This window comes from Notamacropus eugenii, chromosome 5 (genome assembly GCF_028372415.1).
Source record: "Notamacropus eugenii isolate mMacEug1 chromosome 5, mMacEug1.pri_v2, whole genome shotgun sequence".
Taxonomy (NCBI): Eukaryota; Metazoa; Chordata; class Mammalia; order Diprotodontia; family Macropodidae; genus Notamacropus; species Notamacropus eugenii.
In genome coordinates, this window is record NC_092876.1 from 107070065 (window position 1) to 107086051 (window position 15987).

Sequence of the window (15987 nt, forward strand, 5' to 3'; positions counted from 1 at the left end):
CTTAATATATTCGTATCTAAGAGCTTAGCATTTAAATATTTCAAGATAAGCTAATCAAATTGCAGTGATAAATGGACAACAAAGCCAAAATAATTGAGGACCTCACAGTGAGCCTTTTTGGACCTAGATTAAATCCAACCATCTATAATCCAACAGATGATAAACAAAAAAGAAATTGAGAAACTGAATAAAATTTTAGAAAAGTTAGATAGGACAAATCTCTGGCAATTACTCATTGGGGATTGAATGGAATATACATATTTCTCAGAGAAATTGTATTGAAAAATAACTGTAGATCATATAAAAAAATGGGAGTCTTCCCAAAAAAACATAGAAAGTAAATTAATACAACTATAAAACACTTTTACAAAAATTGACCATGTGCTAAGACATTAAAAACTTAGTAAGTACTTGAAAAAAATGGCTGGAATATTAAACATACCCATCACTGACCACAAATCAATAAAGAGCCAAGAAAGACTTTTAACTTTAGACCAATTTAATTCTACAGCTGGATGAGTCAAAGAACAAATTATAAAAATGATAGTTGCTATCAAAGAAAATAATAGTGTACAACTTTCTAAAACTTCTCTGATGCATACAAAGCAGTTCCAAAGGGGAAATTTATATCTCTATATGCTTTCATTTTTAAAAAGGGAGAAATACAATAGATCAGTGGGCATACAGTTAAAAAACAAAAAAGCAATAAATCAAAAATTCTAAAAGCCATAGGAATAAAATTGAAAACAAAAAACTATTCAACTGATAAAATTAGAAATTGTTAAAAAAAAAAAGTAATAAGTAGCTTTCACCTAATTTGAGTTTTAAAAAAAAGAAAACTAAATTACCAAAAACTAAAAGTGAAAAAGTAGAGTTCACAATACATGAAAAGGAAATAAAAGAAAACATTAGAAATGATTTTGACAAAAAAAATGCTTAAATAGATTAGATGCATATTTAGAAAAATGTAAAATAGCCATATTAACTAAGTAATAAATGGAGAATTTAAATAATCCCAATCTCAAGAAAAGAGGATGAAGACATAATGAATTTCCAAATGGGAAAAAAGAGAGATTAACAAGCAAATCCTTTCAGATATCCAATGAACAATTCACTCCAATTTAAGTAAATTGCAAAAAGAGAAAAGAAAAAATGACATTCTGCCAAACTCTATTGAGAACAAATATGATCCTTAAAAATATAGTATTTTGTGGTTTATAGAGTGCTTTCATTACAATTTTATAAGGTACGTAGTATAACATTATCCCCATCTTACCGATGAAAAAAACAAACAAATAGAACAAAACCTTGAGACTATGGAAGTATGCTATTTGCACGTGGTCTCATAGCTAGTAAGAACTGGAGCTAGGATTTAAACTGAAGCTTTCTGACTTCAAAGATAATGTTTTTTAAATCCTAATTAATATCAAACATAGTTATTTGAAAATATCATGACATCAAAAATACAAAATAGCATAAAAAAATTTAATTTGTTTTTATTAGTGTCTTTTTTTAATGTAAAGGGATTTTTATAAACTTTTTGAATTCCATGTTCTACTTCATTCTATTCTTATTTATGCTTGTGATCATTGATTTTCTGATAAGCGTACCAAATTTATCAGTGTCTTCACTTCCTTTCCTTTCTCATTCTTCTTAAATCTCTGCAATCTGGCTTTTGATCTCATCATTCCACTGAAATTGTTCTCTCTAAACTTTCCAGTGATCTCTTAATTGCCAAATCTAATGAACTTTTCTCAGTATTCTTTCTTGATCTCACTGCAGACTTTCACACTATTGATCATACTCTTCTCTCTAGATTTTTGTGACAATGCTCTCTCCCATTCTGCTATTTGTCTGACTAATGCTTCTCTGTCACTTTGTTGTATTTTCATCTGGACTGAGCTCACTAACAATAGGTGTCCCCCAAAATTCTATCCTGACCTCTCATCTCTTTTCCCTCTATGCTATTTTACTTGGTCATCTTAGCAGCTTCCATGAATTCAAATTTCAACTATATGCTGATGTAAGTTAGTAAGTTTATCTAGCCCTAACCTCTTGTCTCTTATCTCCAGTTGCCTCTTAGACATCTACAACTGGATGTCCTATAGACATCTTAATCTCAGCATGTACAAAACTAAGCTCATTTTCTTTCCCTCCAAACTCTTCTGTCTTCCTAATTTTCCTATTATTGTCAAGAGTACCCCATCTTCTCAGTCATGCAGGCTCACAACCTAAGTGTCACCCGTTTCTTTCTTCTCTCCAACCTCTTCCCAAGTGCTATCAATTTTGATATTTCTCATATACCATCTTCTCTGACCCTTCAACTGTTGTTTGTTCTTTGGTTTCGAAGAGGACCAATGACATCATGGAGTGGTTTTGACTTGTGCATGAATTGGATTTAAGTGAGGCAGAGTCGCACAATCATCAGCCTCAGTCTCTGTTCCAGAGTCATTGAAATTTAGTGGCAAGACAATAGTCAAGGCGACTGGAGATGGTCCAGGATGCAGTGGATGATCTTGGCGTCTTTGATGTCTGACCAAGCTCTAAGTGCCTTCGTGCCCATTGGAACAAATTGTTCTCATGCACTCATTCCATGGGGGAAGTCTTCACATGCTCGGGGTAGATATCCCTATAACTCACTGATGAGTTTGAGGCCTGTTGGTTACTCCCATCTGCCTAGGTAGTTTTACTGTTCTGCTGTGCATGCTGCAGCTTCTTGGAGCCACAGGTAAGAGTTGAATGGATGACAAAGGAGGAGGAGCCCTCCTGAAAAGTACTTGGCCAGCCCTTACACCAGAAGTGCTAGTCCTCCCTTATCATATACACCACTACTCTGCACCAGGCTCACTTCACTTTCCACTTCAGCTGACATAACCAGCTGGTTGGTCTCCCTGCCTTAAACTCTCCTTATTCTAGTCCATCCTCTACTCAGCTATCAAATTGATTTTTCTAAAAGGCAGGTCTGACTACATCACCCCCATACTCAATGAACTCTGCTGGCTGCATATCATCTCCAAGATCAAATACAAAATCCTCTGACATTTAAAACTATTCCAAATTTGACCTCCTTCTACCTTCCCAGTCTTCTTATCTTACTCCCCAACAGGAGCTCTGTGATATAGTGACCCTGGCCTCCTTTCTATTCCTCAAACAACACTCCATCTCCCAACCGAGTGTTTTCACTAGTTCCCCCTGCTTGGCACTCTGCCCCCTGACTTCCTTTAAGTTTTTGCCAAGTCTCCTCTTCTGCAAGAAGCCTTTCCTAATTCTTCTTAATCTTTGTGTCTTCCTTCTGAGGCTATCTCTAGTTTATTCTTTGTATATCTTATCTCTGTATAGCTGTTTATGTCTGTAACTGTGAGATCCTTGAGAGCAGGGACTCTGTTTTTGGCATTCAAAGTCCTTCATAACCTAACTCATTTCCCCTACTTTTCCAGTCTTCTTACATCTTAACCTTCTCAGCTCCTAAGTACTCTTCTATCCAATGACATTGGCCTCCCTGCTGTTTCCTGAACAAGACAGACACTCCATTTCTTAGCTGTGGGAATTTTTATGGCTCCTCATCCCCCATACATAGAAAATTCTTCCTCCCCATCTCTGCCTCTTGGCTTCCTTCAGGTCCTGGCTAAAATGCCACCTTCTATAGCAAGTCCCATTTTCTCTTAATTCAAATGCCTTACCTCTATTTATTATTTCCCATTTATCCTGTATATAATTTGTTCATTCAAACAAGCATGTTGTCTCCCCTACTAGACTGTAAGCTCCTGAAGGGCAGGAACCGTCTTTTACCTTTATTTGTATCCCTAGCAAGTAGCATAGTATTGGTACTCAATAAATGTGCCTCATACATGCATCCCAGTCTTCATCTATTGAAACCCTCCCAGAGGGCTGATTCAGGTGCCTGGTTTTTGTTTTTGTTTTTTGACAGAAACCCTGCCTATTATTTCTTTTATCCATCCTTCACTAAACTTTCCAGAGAATCCAAAACAGCACTCTGACCTTAGAGTATGCTATTTAGTAAGAATGCTGACTTTGGTCCTGTCAGGGACCCTGCTATAACTATTGCTGTTGAAGTATTTTATTCACAGTTTAGGAATCAGAAGTTATGATTAGATTAGATGACCTACAGTGAGGAAAAAATTGGAGCATTTTCCTTCTAGCTCTGTCCTAGATTGGGCCTGTTTCACTTCTTCAAATCCTGCTTATAGTTTTTGAAGGGACGGCACGTGGAAGAGGGATTAAATTTGATGTCATTGGTCCCAGATGGCAGAACGGGAGCCAACCATTGGGCAAGAAGTTTCAAAGATGCCAATCTAGCCATGACAAATTCCTGTTCAGGTATGAGCTAATAAGGTGATTTCTCAGTTTCTTTTGAGGTAGGATTGAGTCTAAGTTCTCTAGAACTTATTAATTACTTAATAATACTTGTTACTTAATAGCTGTTCTCACACCTCAGCGTCAGAGGTGGCCACATTGTTGACAAAGTAACAGAAAAAAAGCGATGCTCTTCCTTCCTGTGGGCTTGCTCCTCTGGTGACCCGTGGCACCCCAAAATCAGGTCATGTAACTACATGGTCAGTTACTTGTCTCAGGCCTTAAGGCCCGCCTTCTATGTATACTCTGTTAGAGAATCCCTCCAACCTCTAAAATACAGCAGGGAGAGGTCAGGGATTGTCACTCCGTTTTATAACTATAGGGCTTTAAAGATATTACCAGAGTTTTTAAAAGCTATAATCTTTGTTGGTAATTGAGGAAAAGGGTATTAACTTAAAAGATATAGCAATAAGAGAACAGAAATCTCCTAATTACATAGAACCCAAATAACCAGAAAACTCATGTAACTTTAATAGTTCTTCATTCTATTTGTGTTTATGTGTTGATAGGATAAGACAATCTTTTTTCAAGATGTATTCAGGAAATAGCTTTCAGGTAATAGGGTAAATACAGATTGAATTATAAAGCACCTAGCATGTGCAAGGTGCTAGGGCTACAAAGATAAAAACAACATAATCTCTACCCATGAAGTTTACAATCTACTAGATGAAGGAACTAGCCATACAAATAACTTTAATACAGGTTAGAAAATGATTAAATGAATGAGAGAGGGAAGACTGTACTAAGATTCAAGGAAAGAGGAAATCATTTATATTTGGGCGGTGGGGATCAGTCATGGAAAGGGCAGCACCTAAAGAACTGCCTCCATATTCTGGATGTCTAAAATTCTTCTCTTCTTTCAAGCCCCAGCTCAGGTCTCATTCCCTATTGAAGCTTTCTCTGGATCCCAAATAGAAATAATCCTCACCTCCCTAAAACACATACCTTTCTATTTGACTGTACCTATGCACCAAAATTTTAATGGTTGTTGGTGTTTGGTCATAATTTTATGATTATTGATGTATCAATATATTTTATATATTTTGTGGTTATTGGTATATTAATCCTATTTTCCTACTAGACTGTGAAGTCCTTGAAAGCAGAAACATTCATTTTTTTATCTCTTAATATCAATATTTGTACATAGTAAATGCTTGATAAATGCTGAATTGTGAGGATCAAATGAATTAACATGTAAAGCTCTTTATAAACCTTAAAGCACTATATACTACTATAGCTATGTAAGGACTATATAGCTATCATTATTATCACTACTATTATTCTGTTTGCTAATTTCAACTAATTTAAATTTTAGTTGAAATTAGGAAATGGAATCCAGGATAAAATGGATATTTACTTATTGAGTATAGAGATTGTAGTTCATCCTGTAAATGATTGTCATGTACTTTTCTGAAGTTTACATTCTTGGAATTTTTAGAGAATGAGATAAAAATGATGCTTAATATAATTGTAGTCTATTTGCTGTCCCTGTCTATAACTTAGACACCTCAGAACTTAGATAGGACTTAAAGGATGAATGGTAGCAGTTAGAAAACCTAAAATGCTAGTTGGGTGAGGAGCTGCTGGGTAGAAACAGGTATGAAAGCCCAAAGTTAGGTCTGGTTGCTGTGTTTACTTACACAACAGATGTGTATAATTAACCAGTAGCTTCAGTTCTCACTTCCAAATCTCAACACTACCTTAGCTCCCTATCTCTTAAATCTGACAGGCATATATTGATAACTTCTTCCTTCCATGTCACACCCTTTTCCAAGTTTTGCAATAAGATACACAATTGTACCACTGAATGCATTATGAGTATGCACTAATGAAGATTCATGTTATGTATACTTCAAGGTAAAAATAGTTAGCCTTTATTTAAAATTGAACTTTAAGGTTTACAAAGCACTTTACAAATATTATCATGGTTTTTTCCTCACAACTCTAGGAGGTAAATAGAGGCAGATAGAGGTTGAATGACTTGGCTAGGGATCACACAGCTTTAAGTGTCTGAGGTCACATTGAAACTCAGGTCTTCCTCATTTGGGGTTAGCTAGGTGGCACAGTGGACTGGGGCTGGAATCAAGAAGAGCTAAGTTCAAATACAGCCTCAGATACTTAGTAGTTGGTTGACACTGGGCAAGTCACTTAACTCCATTTGCTTCAGTTTCCTCATCTATAAAATGAGCTGGAGGATTAAATGGAAAACCATATCTTTGTCAAGAAAACCCCAAATGGGATCACAAAGAGTCAGACACGACTGAACAACAAACCACTTCCCCTTTTGCCTATGTCTGCTAAACATCTAAAAACAGACTTTATGATCCCCATTGGAAAGATTTTGTATATCCTAACCAGTCAGTGCTAGAAGAAATATCTTCTGGAATATCTGGAATATCTTATTTAAAGTTAAACTCAGTGGTATTTAATTTTCAGTATCCTTTCTGTGATTTTTTTTCCTTATTATCCTTAACTGAAAATCTAATCTTAAAAATAATTAGCTAAAAAATTCTACAATTTAAAAAAATTTTTCATTTCATTCAGATTACTTTTGTCAAAAATCAAATTCTAAATACTGGATTTTGATTTTTGACAAAAGCAATTTGAATGAAATGATACTACAATGTTTCTATGGTGGGTTTTAAAAATTTTGTTTATCTCAAAAAGAAATAATTAAATAGTAATAAATCAATAGTAATTGTTTTAGCATTTACTTTTTCAGCTTTGTTATGATGATCAAGAATAGCATCTTTCTCTAAAGAACTAATATGCAAATATATTTGATTATCATTATTAATAAAAAGTCATCATTAGAAATGTTTGTATAAATCCTCAGCAGGAACATAAAATAATACTATTTAATTATAGCATCAGTCTCCCAAAATATGATGAAGGAAACTTGGACAAATAATCAGCAAGCATTTATTAAGTGCCTACTGTGTACCAAGTCACTAGGGATGCAAATGCAAGAAATGTGAATTTGTTGCATTTTTGCTTTGTTCTGTAGAGTTTTGTTTGGGGGTGGGGGTGGGGTGTGGTTTTTGTTTTTATTTTTAACTGAGTAATCATTTTGCTTCCTTGCTTTACACACATTCCTCTGACGTTGTACTTAGTTGGGAGGGAGGAAGAAAGAGACGGAGCTAAACTGGCTGTGAGGTATGTGTATATATGAGTGTTAGAGAGAGCGTGAGAGAGAGAGTACACAAGAGAGCTGGTTTGACCAGAAACAGAACTGCCCGTGACAGATTAAGAGACAAGGGAGGCTTGGAATCTGAGTCCAGGCAAAGGAGAGTGGAAATTTACAGCTGCTCCGTGAGTGTTCAAGTGATCATTTTCTGCTAACATTTTCCATTGGTAACAGTTGATCTTCAAAAAGACAAAGTCAAGACTGAACTGTGGAACTGCTTTTCTGTGCCACGTGTCAGCAATAAAAGACAGCATCTATTAAATGGAAGATAAAGACAACTCCATCTAAGGGACTTTGGGACTGGGAGAGAGCTGTCTTCAGCACCTCACCATGTGGCTGTTAGTCTTTGCTTAAGCCCGGATGTTCCTCTGAGGCTGGGTGAGTATCAGTCGGGTGAGCTCTTCTTATTTAGATCAGCAAAGAAGTATAGTTAACACTGCAGCTCTTAAAACTCCTGCTTCAATATGCACTTTTAAGATACAATTTATAGTTACTGTGCTGCATTACCTTGTTGCCTTTGTGTCTTGTAAACTGCTGTTACTAGGAGAGGTTAAAAAAAAAAACAACTACCAAACAATACTTCTCTGTTGCCTAAGGCACTTGAATCATGACCAACTATTCTGAGGCCATGGAATATCTTACTTTGGAAATGGGTTTTTATTTACAGAGGGTTTCCAAAAATAAAACTGTTGCAGTGTATCATTTTTTATCTTTCTCTCTAGACTGCCTAAAAATGTAGAAATTGATCATTTTCCTTACATAAAAGCCAGTCATTTGTAGTAAATTCAAAGCTGATATTAAAATCATGTAGTAAATTACAGTAAAACATTGCTTCAGAATTTAAATGTCATATAGCAATGATAGTACCAGTAGGAAAGTAGCGATATTATTTAAATGCTAAATGATTGTTAGACCCATGAGAAATGCCATATAATGAGTCATTTAATAGGCACTAAAGTTAGATAGGTCATTTTTCAGTAACACACTACAAAGTCAAGAAAATAAACAATTGCAATGGTCTCTTGTTTTTCTGCCAAGTCTCATTTGGGGTCTCACCTACATCTTAGCTTTGTGTTCACACCTTATTATTTGAGGACAGTTATGCATTTATAAGAAAATGGCAGAAAGGAGAATTAGGAAATCTTAAAACATTTACCTGAATTCCAATAAATCTTTGTCTATTTAAGCATGTTCAAAATAGGAAATTATATGTTCACATTATGTATCTTTTAAAAGGCATGGATGAATAAATATAGCATGCAGTCATTCTGTTGGGGGAGAAAGGAAGTGTATGTTCTTAGCTGTTAAAACTGAGTCATTAAATAAAGATGTTCTGTGCTAGGCAAAAGGCTAATCAGTTCTCTGCCAGTTCTGCTATGGGATCACAGAGTTAGCAAGAAACATTAAGTGTGGATTCAAGAGGAACTTTAAAGAAAGCTATCCAAGTTGGATGGTATTTTCATAAGCATATTAAAAGTAGTTTGACTAATATGCTAACTTGCTTGTACTTTTAATATCTCCTTTATGTGCACAGGAAGAAGCCTATAAGACAGGCTGTTGTTATTCTTATTGGTTTTTTGTACCTACTGATAACATAAGAAACTCATCTGGTTTGGGGATTTGGGGACAGGGGCTCGTATCTTTCACTGAAAGTTAAAAGTAAGTAAATGAATGATATTATCACAGAGGTATTCTCACTTCCCTGAAGCATTTCCCACACACACCCCTTCTTTAGATTGACCACGAACTTACCCTATACCTTCATAGTTTTCAGAACGTTTCCCTTCTAGTTTAAACTGCTAATTTACTGGTGTTAAATTAGTATATTTCCAGAACTACACACTGTTACATATTTAGATTTTGAGAATTCCAAGCATTTTCCTAACTTGTCAATGGATTCTATCTTGAAAATTCATTTATAAGTTGGATTTTGAAAACTCAAAGTATTTTTTTCTATTAGAAACATTATAAATAGTGATTAAGTATCTAGGCTGTCCTGCAAAGGCCAATTTAACCCATAATATGACAGAAATACTGCAGATTTGTAAGGAAAAATCATAGAAAACTGTATTCTTACAGCTTGATAATTGAATGAAGCAAAGACATAGAGTTAAAGAAGAAGAGACATTTTTATTTCTTATAAATTCTGATGTTTGAAGGAAAGTAGTTTTAGAGGAAGATAAAAAGAGAATGAAAATACTTGTTATGCCTATTGCCACCTAAAATTAATGTCAGATCACAAACATTATTCTTAATCTTATGAGCCATAATTAGGGTCATTTTGGACTCATAAATGGATCAAAAAAAAAAGAAAAGGAAATTTTTTCTGAGGTAACAGAATAGCAGTTAGGAGAAAGGAAAGTGTTAAGTAAGATTTATGTGAGAGGTAATTCACCTAAGGTAGAAATAACTGAGGTAAGAGATTTGAAAGGAGGAAAAGGACCACTGAAGGGTGGTCTAAGGGCAGTAGAGCTTAAAATGTAAGACAAGGCAGTTCTCCCCCTGGCCTTGAAGTGGCACTAGTAGGCCAGAACACTTGGTTATGACCTTGGAGTAAAGAGAACAACTGACTATCTGTTTGTATAGAATGTCTGTCCATCAGGTATTGGGCAACTTGGGTTGTACCTCTTGGTGTTTATTGTATATTTATTATGTGTGTTTATATATGTACATGCATAAGCATAATATACATATACAGAAATATTTTTAGATATAGACATACATATAATTATTGTCAATGTGTGGACATGTAACTGTTTATCTAGACATTTCCATATTTAGCAGGCCCAAATATAGAGAACCATTAATGTCTTTGAAAATTAATTAAAGTGTGTATTGAAAGGTGAAATGAGCCATCCAAATGTCAGATTAGCTCAGCTTTATTATAATTAGAATAAATAGCTCCATCTTCCTCTCTGTGTCAATCCCTGCCACCATTTGGGGGATGGGGGTGGGAGGAGCAGCCTTCACATTCATGTTGATATCCATTCAAACATCCTTTCCACCTGCTCTGTTACTGTACCTTAGCCATACTTAGGGACAGTCACACCCTTGATCTCACCTTTACTCACAGTTGTCCTACTTCTATGATTAAGAATTCCTAAATTCTTTAATCCAATTATAACTTTCTGTTATTCCATCTCTTCTCCAGCCTGTTGTTTGCAACGTGCCCTTTGCCTCTCAGTGCTTCCCATGCTACCCTTACTCTGACCAGTCTTGATCCTAGTTAATTGAGTCACATTATACTCTCCCTTACTCTTAAATCCACCCCCAACACATACCCATCCTTTTGCAACTCCTGCTGAAGTTTTGCCAAACCTCAGTTTTGGATCACTCCCTAAATCTACCTCCTCCTCCTTTTCCTCTTCATGTGTAGCTGGATAGGGACAGAGGACATCACACATCTGTGCTGACCAAGGCCACTACAAATTTAGGTTAGCCAATCTCAACTGCAGCAAAGCAATTCTTTTCCTTCTCCCCAACTGACTTCCCATAATGGCTATTTAAAGCCTTCTCTTCCTTCTTCAAGCTTCCTGTACTACCTGTTTCTTCCTCCTACCCTTTGAGCTAAGGACCTCAGTTCATGCTTTATTGAGAAAGTAGATAATGGCTTTTCACCATAAGTGTTCTCTTCTCCCCTTCCCTATCCTTGACATCGTTCCCCATTCTATCCTTTAGCCCCGTCTCTGACAGAGAGATGGTATCTCTTCTCATGAAGGCCAGCTTCTCTAGAGGTAAACTTCATTCCTTCCCCTTCCATCCTCTCTGGAAGATTATTTAGGACAGTCATCTTTTCCTTTTTTATTGGCTTGAACCCTACAGTCTACAAATAAGCCTATTTCTCCCCATCCTTAGAGAACTCCTTCATTTTCCCATTTCCTCAAACTACCCTTCTACATTTCTCTTTCCTGTTCATAGCCAGACTTCTAAGGAAAAAAAAACCTATTTAACTCTCTCTGACTCCACTTGACTCTCATCTTTTTCTGAATATTTTCCCTCTGGGTTGTCCTTGTACCTGACTGGTTGCTTCTTCTCAGTTTTCTTTGCTGGACAATCACATATATCCCACCCCCTCCCTGTGAGTGTGCCTACTAGGTCATGTCTTAAGTCCATTAGATTGTGAGCTTCTTGAAGGCAGGATATGTCTTTTGCCTCTTTTTGTAAGCACTTGTTAAACATTAAGGATTTTTAGAAGTTAGCTTTAGTTACTGGGTAGAAAATTCCCACTTGAGGACTTTTTTTTCATATTTTTGTAGTTTTTTTCATTTTAAAAACATTAGATGTTCTTCATAGTAGGGAGGGCCCATTCAGGCATCTCTAGATATGTACAATCATGTGCAAATGACTGCATTTTTGTACCTGACCTGGGTATATATAAGTCTAAACACTGAAGAGACAGACACATACATACATACACAATTACACATTGTTGTTGCTCGGTTGCGTCAGTTGTGTCTGACTCTTTGTGACCCCAGTTGAGGTATTCTTGGCAAAGATACTACTTTGCCATTTCCTTCTGCATCTCGTTTTTACAAATGAGAAAACTGAGGCAAACAGGGTTAAGTGACTTGCCCAAGATCACACAGCTAGTAAGTGTCTGAGACTAGATTTGAACTTTAGGCCCAAAACTCTACCACTTGCGCCACCTGGTTACCACACATATACACATGCACACACATACACACACAAATATGTATATGTATATAACTAAAAACTGACCTTAGATTTATGTTTCCTAACCAGTAAACAGCTATTAGCAAGTCCAGTAATTAAAGATATAGTTTCAATTTTTCTTTTGGCCACAGCCATTGCAAATTGTTCCCCATTTTCTAATGATTCCTAATTATTACAAGTTAAGGCAGAATATTTAGTACAAACAAACAAGTCTTTAAAAGACAATTGAAGTATACATAGAACCATAATAAAAGTTGCTAATTCTTGTTTTATGGGACCTTAACCCAGGTTGAGATGTTAGCCCTGATATATAGCAATAAGTAAATTAATTATTTCTTTTTGACAACTGTATTCCCAATTTAACAAAATGACTTACTATAGGCTAGTGTTCTCATTAAGGGCTATTAGCACATCAAAGGGGCATTTCTTTTAAAAATGAGGGAAAAAATAGCTTTACAAAATGTATTTCTTGTCTATGTTGACATTGTTTTAAATCAGATTTTAACTGTGTGTGTGTATGAAGAGAGAAAGAGAGAGAAAGAGTGTCAGAATATGAGAAATAGCCATGGTGTTATGGAGTCAGGAAGGCTTGGGTTCAAGGGTGACACTTCCTGGACTCTGTGATCCTGGGCAAATTACTCAACATCTCAGTCCCCCAGGCTACTCTGTAATATTGTAGAGGTGTCAATCTTTATTGTTAGAAGTTCCTTACTGAGCTTTCTACACTATTGAAATCACAAGTCGGGAAGGGGGAGGGGGTGTGATCTGTACTTGATTTCTCCACAACAATATAATTAAATCCTTAAAATTAAAAAAATACATTATTGTAGTGTTTTATTTTAATTACATGCTCATACATTCAAAATAGAAACACCTAAGTCTATTACATTCTAGAGTCCTTGACTTTGTCCACTTACAAAATATGTAGTGATTCACTAGAATCCTCACATTGGTCTTTTGCCACAGGTAGCAGTATAAGGTGGCTGCCCAACCTTAGGAAGAAGGTGCCAGACAGCCTTCCAGTTCCATAGCCTAGATTAGGACTGCCATTTACCATTGGTCAACCCAGATTTTGAACCATGTTTTTCAAAGTGTGCTTTATCAGTGGAGGAGTCTCTGCAGGGTCTCACAAAAGTAGTCTGTGAACTATTTATAAACAGCTAAGTGGCCCAGGGCTTAGAGTTAGGAAGACCTGAATTCAAATGGGACCCTCACAAACTTATTAGCTCTGTCACCTTGGGCAAGTCACTTACCTTCTGTTCACCTCAGTTTCATCAACTGTAGAAATAGGGATAATATTAACTTTTGCCTCTCAGTGTTATTGTGAGGATCAAATGAGATTATCTTTGTAAAGCACTGAGCACAGAGCCTGGGACATAGCTATACAAATGTTAACTAGTGTTATTATCATTCTCTTGGTATATTAATGTTTATAAGATTAAAACTGCCTTTTGTTCTTGATAAAAATTACAGTTAAAACCCTAGGTGTAACTGATCTTACCCAATGAATGAGTTTTTGACAAGTTGTACATCAGTTGACTTTTTAATAAATCAAAACATTTTAAATGTACTCAAGGAGCTTGTTATTTAAAAGGAATTCTAGTTTGAATCTTATTAAGAAAATGATGACCAAATCCAACTCAGTGTAAATCTGGATTTTCATGTGTTATGTTTAGTCAAAGTGGACTCAATACCTGTGAAATATTTTTTGGGATATTCCAATTATTTTATTCCAGGAGAATTTTTCTGTGAATACTTTGCTGGAAATCACATTCCCAGCCAGAATTTCATCTAACCATAGAAGTTAGAGCTCAAAGAAGCATCAAAAATTATTTCAGTCAACTGCTTCATTTTTCACATGAGGAAACTGAGGTACATGAAGTAATTTTTTTCAAGACCACCTAGGTATTAGGTAGCGGAACTAGACTTTCAACTTGGATCTTCTGTCTTAGAATCCTGTGTTCTTTTATCATACCTATACACAGAGCAGAAACTGAATCAAGATTGAAAAATATTATATTTTAAGAATAACTCAAATCTTTATACCTTTAACAAAGTATTGTAATTATTTTAATCCTGGTGAAAGACTTTTGGAGAGTGGAGTGAGGATGGTTGACATCAAGTGCACTTGGTATTTATGATGCCTTTTGCCAACTGAAATAAATAGCAGAATGAAAGAAAACATTAAAAACCACTCTTCTAGGACACATGTACACCTGAGAACAGGGATGTCCTGATTGGAGAATATGATTCAGAGCTGTTGGTAAACTTTGCCTGCCAGCATGACAGATGAATTCTTCATAGGTCAGATCTGGTTCTGCTTGACATAGTCCATTAACAATCTGGATCATAATTACAGTTGACAACAAGGATTTGTTCATGATGTATTATGTGGAAGATCATGTGAATACTCCTGAATTCACAGAGTTGAAGAGATGGGACATATTCATAAAAAGATGAATAGTAATGCGAAGTAAAATATAAAGGGTGAAATAAGTCGTACAAACAGTAAATACTACACAAGTTCAAAAGGCAGGAGAGATCAGTTTGGGCCAGCGTAGTCCAGGAGAGAGGACATGTTCATCTAATTTGTGGATGACACCAAATTAAGGGAGGTATGTCATACTTTAAAATGAAATTATTGATGGCTTTTTTTTTTTTTTAACATATCACAGTCATTTCCCAAGAATGCTCCTCCTCAACATAGCCCTGCCTTGAAAATACTAATGCAGCCCATCTGATAGCACTTGAAACACCCTGTGACACTAAGCCCCACCTGTCTATGGAGAGGAGAAAACTAGGTTTCATTATTCATTCTCCCACACAATATTCATCATTCCATCTAAACTGTGGTTAAGTACCTTTTAGTGTTGTTTTAATCTGCATTGTTTTAGTGATTGTGTATGATCTCCTGGTTCTACTTTCTTGGCCCTTCATCAGTTCGTACAAATTTTACCATGTTTTTCTGAATATCTCCTATTCATAATTTCTTATGATACAATAATATTCCATTAAAGTAATATACCACAATTTGGTCAGCTATTCTCAACTGTAGTTTTAGGCAAACTATGACCCTGTCTAAGGGCTACATCTGACTGCCCTCTGTTTTTGTACAGCTGGGAATAGTTTTCACATTTTTAAATAAAATTTTATTGTATTTCAAAATCTAAAAAGGATTCTTAGCTCAGGGGCCATACAAAAATGAATGGTGGCTAGAATTGACCCAAGGGCAATGGTTTGCTACTAACCCATACTGTAATAAATGGACACTCGGTTTTTTGCTATCTCAAAAAGTGTCTCTATCAATATTTTGGTATATGTAGGATCTTTTTGTTTGATCTCTTTGGGGTATGTTGGAAAAGTAATGCAATTGTTGTTACAAAAGTATTAAATTTTTAGTGACTTTTCTCACATAATTCTAAATTATTTTCTGGAATAATTGGACCAATATATACTTTTTTTGTAAGTTAAGACTGAAATGTTAAATTATCTTAATAAACTGAATAAGAAACAAATAGAATGAACCAAAGAAACAAAGGCTCATGTAAAAAAAGCAATTCAAGCTGCATATGTGTAACATGAAAAATGACGCACTAGTAGAAAACAATAAAAAATTATTTAGGAGTCTGTCACTGTCACAGAATTTCAAAGTTGGAAAGGACCTCCAAGACTGTCCATGTAGTCTAATATATCTATACATGAATAGGAGATTCCTCTACAACATACCTAGCAAGTGGTCATCCAACTTTTTT

The 15987-nt window shown here is 35.6% G+C and overlaps 1 protein-coding gene across 2 annotated transcripts in view; it reads left to right on the top strand.

The window, feature by feature from the left end:
• CAB39L (calcium binding protein 39 like) overlaps positions 1–15987 on the top strand; it is a 149804-nt gene that overhangs the window by 53720 nt on the left and 80097 nt on the right. For both annotated transcript variants that reach the window (XM_072610527.1, XM_072610528.1), the window contains exon 2: positions 7736–7939. The gene's annotated coding sequence lies outside the window, so the exon portion shown is untranslated. The remainder of the gene's footprint in view (positions 1–7735; positions 7940–15987) is intronic.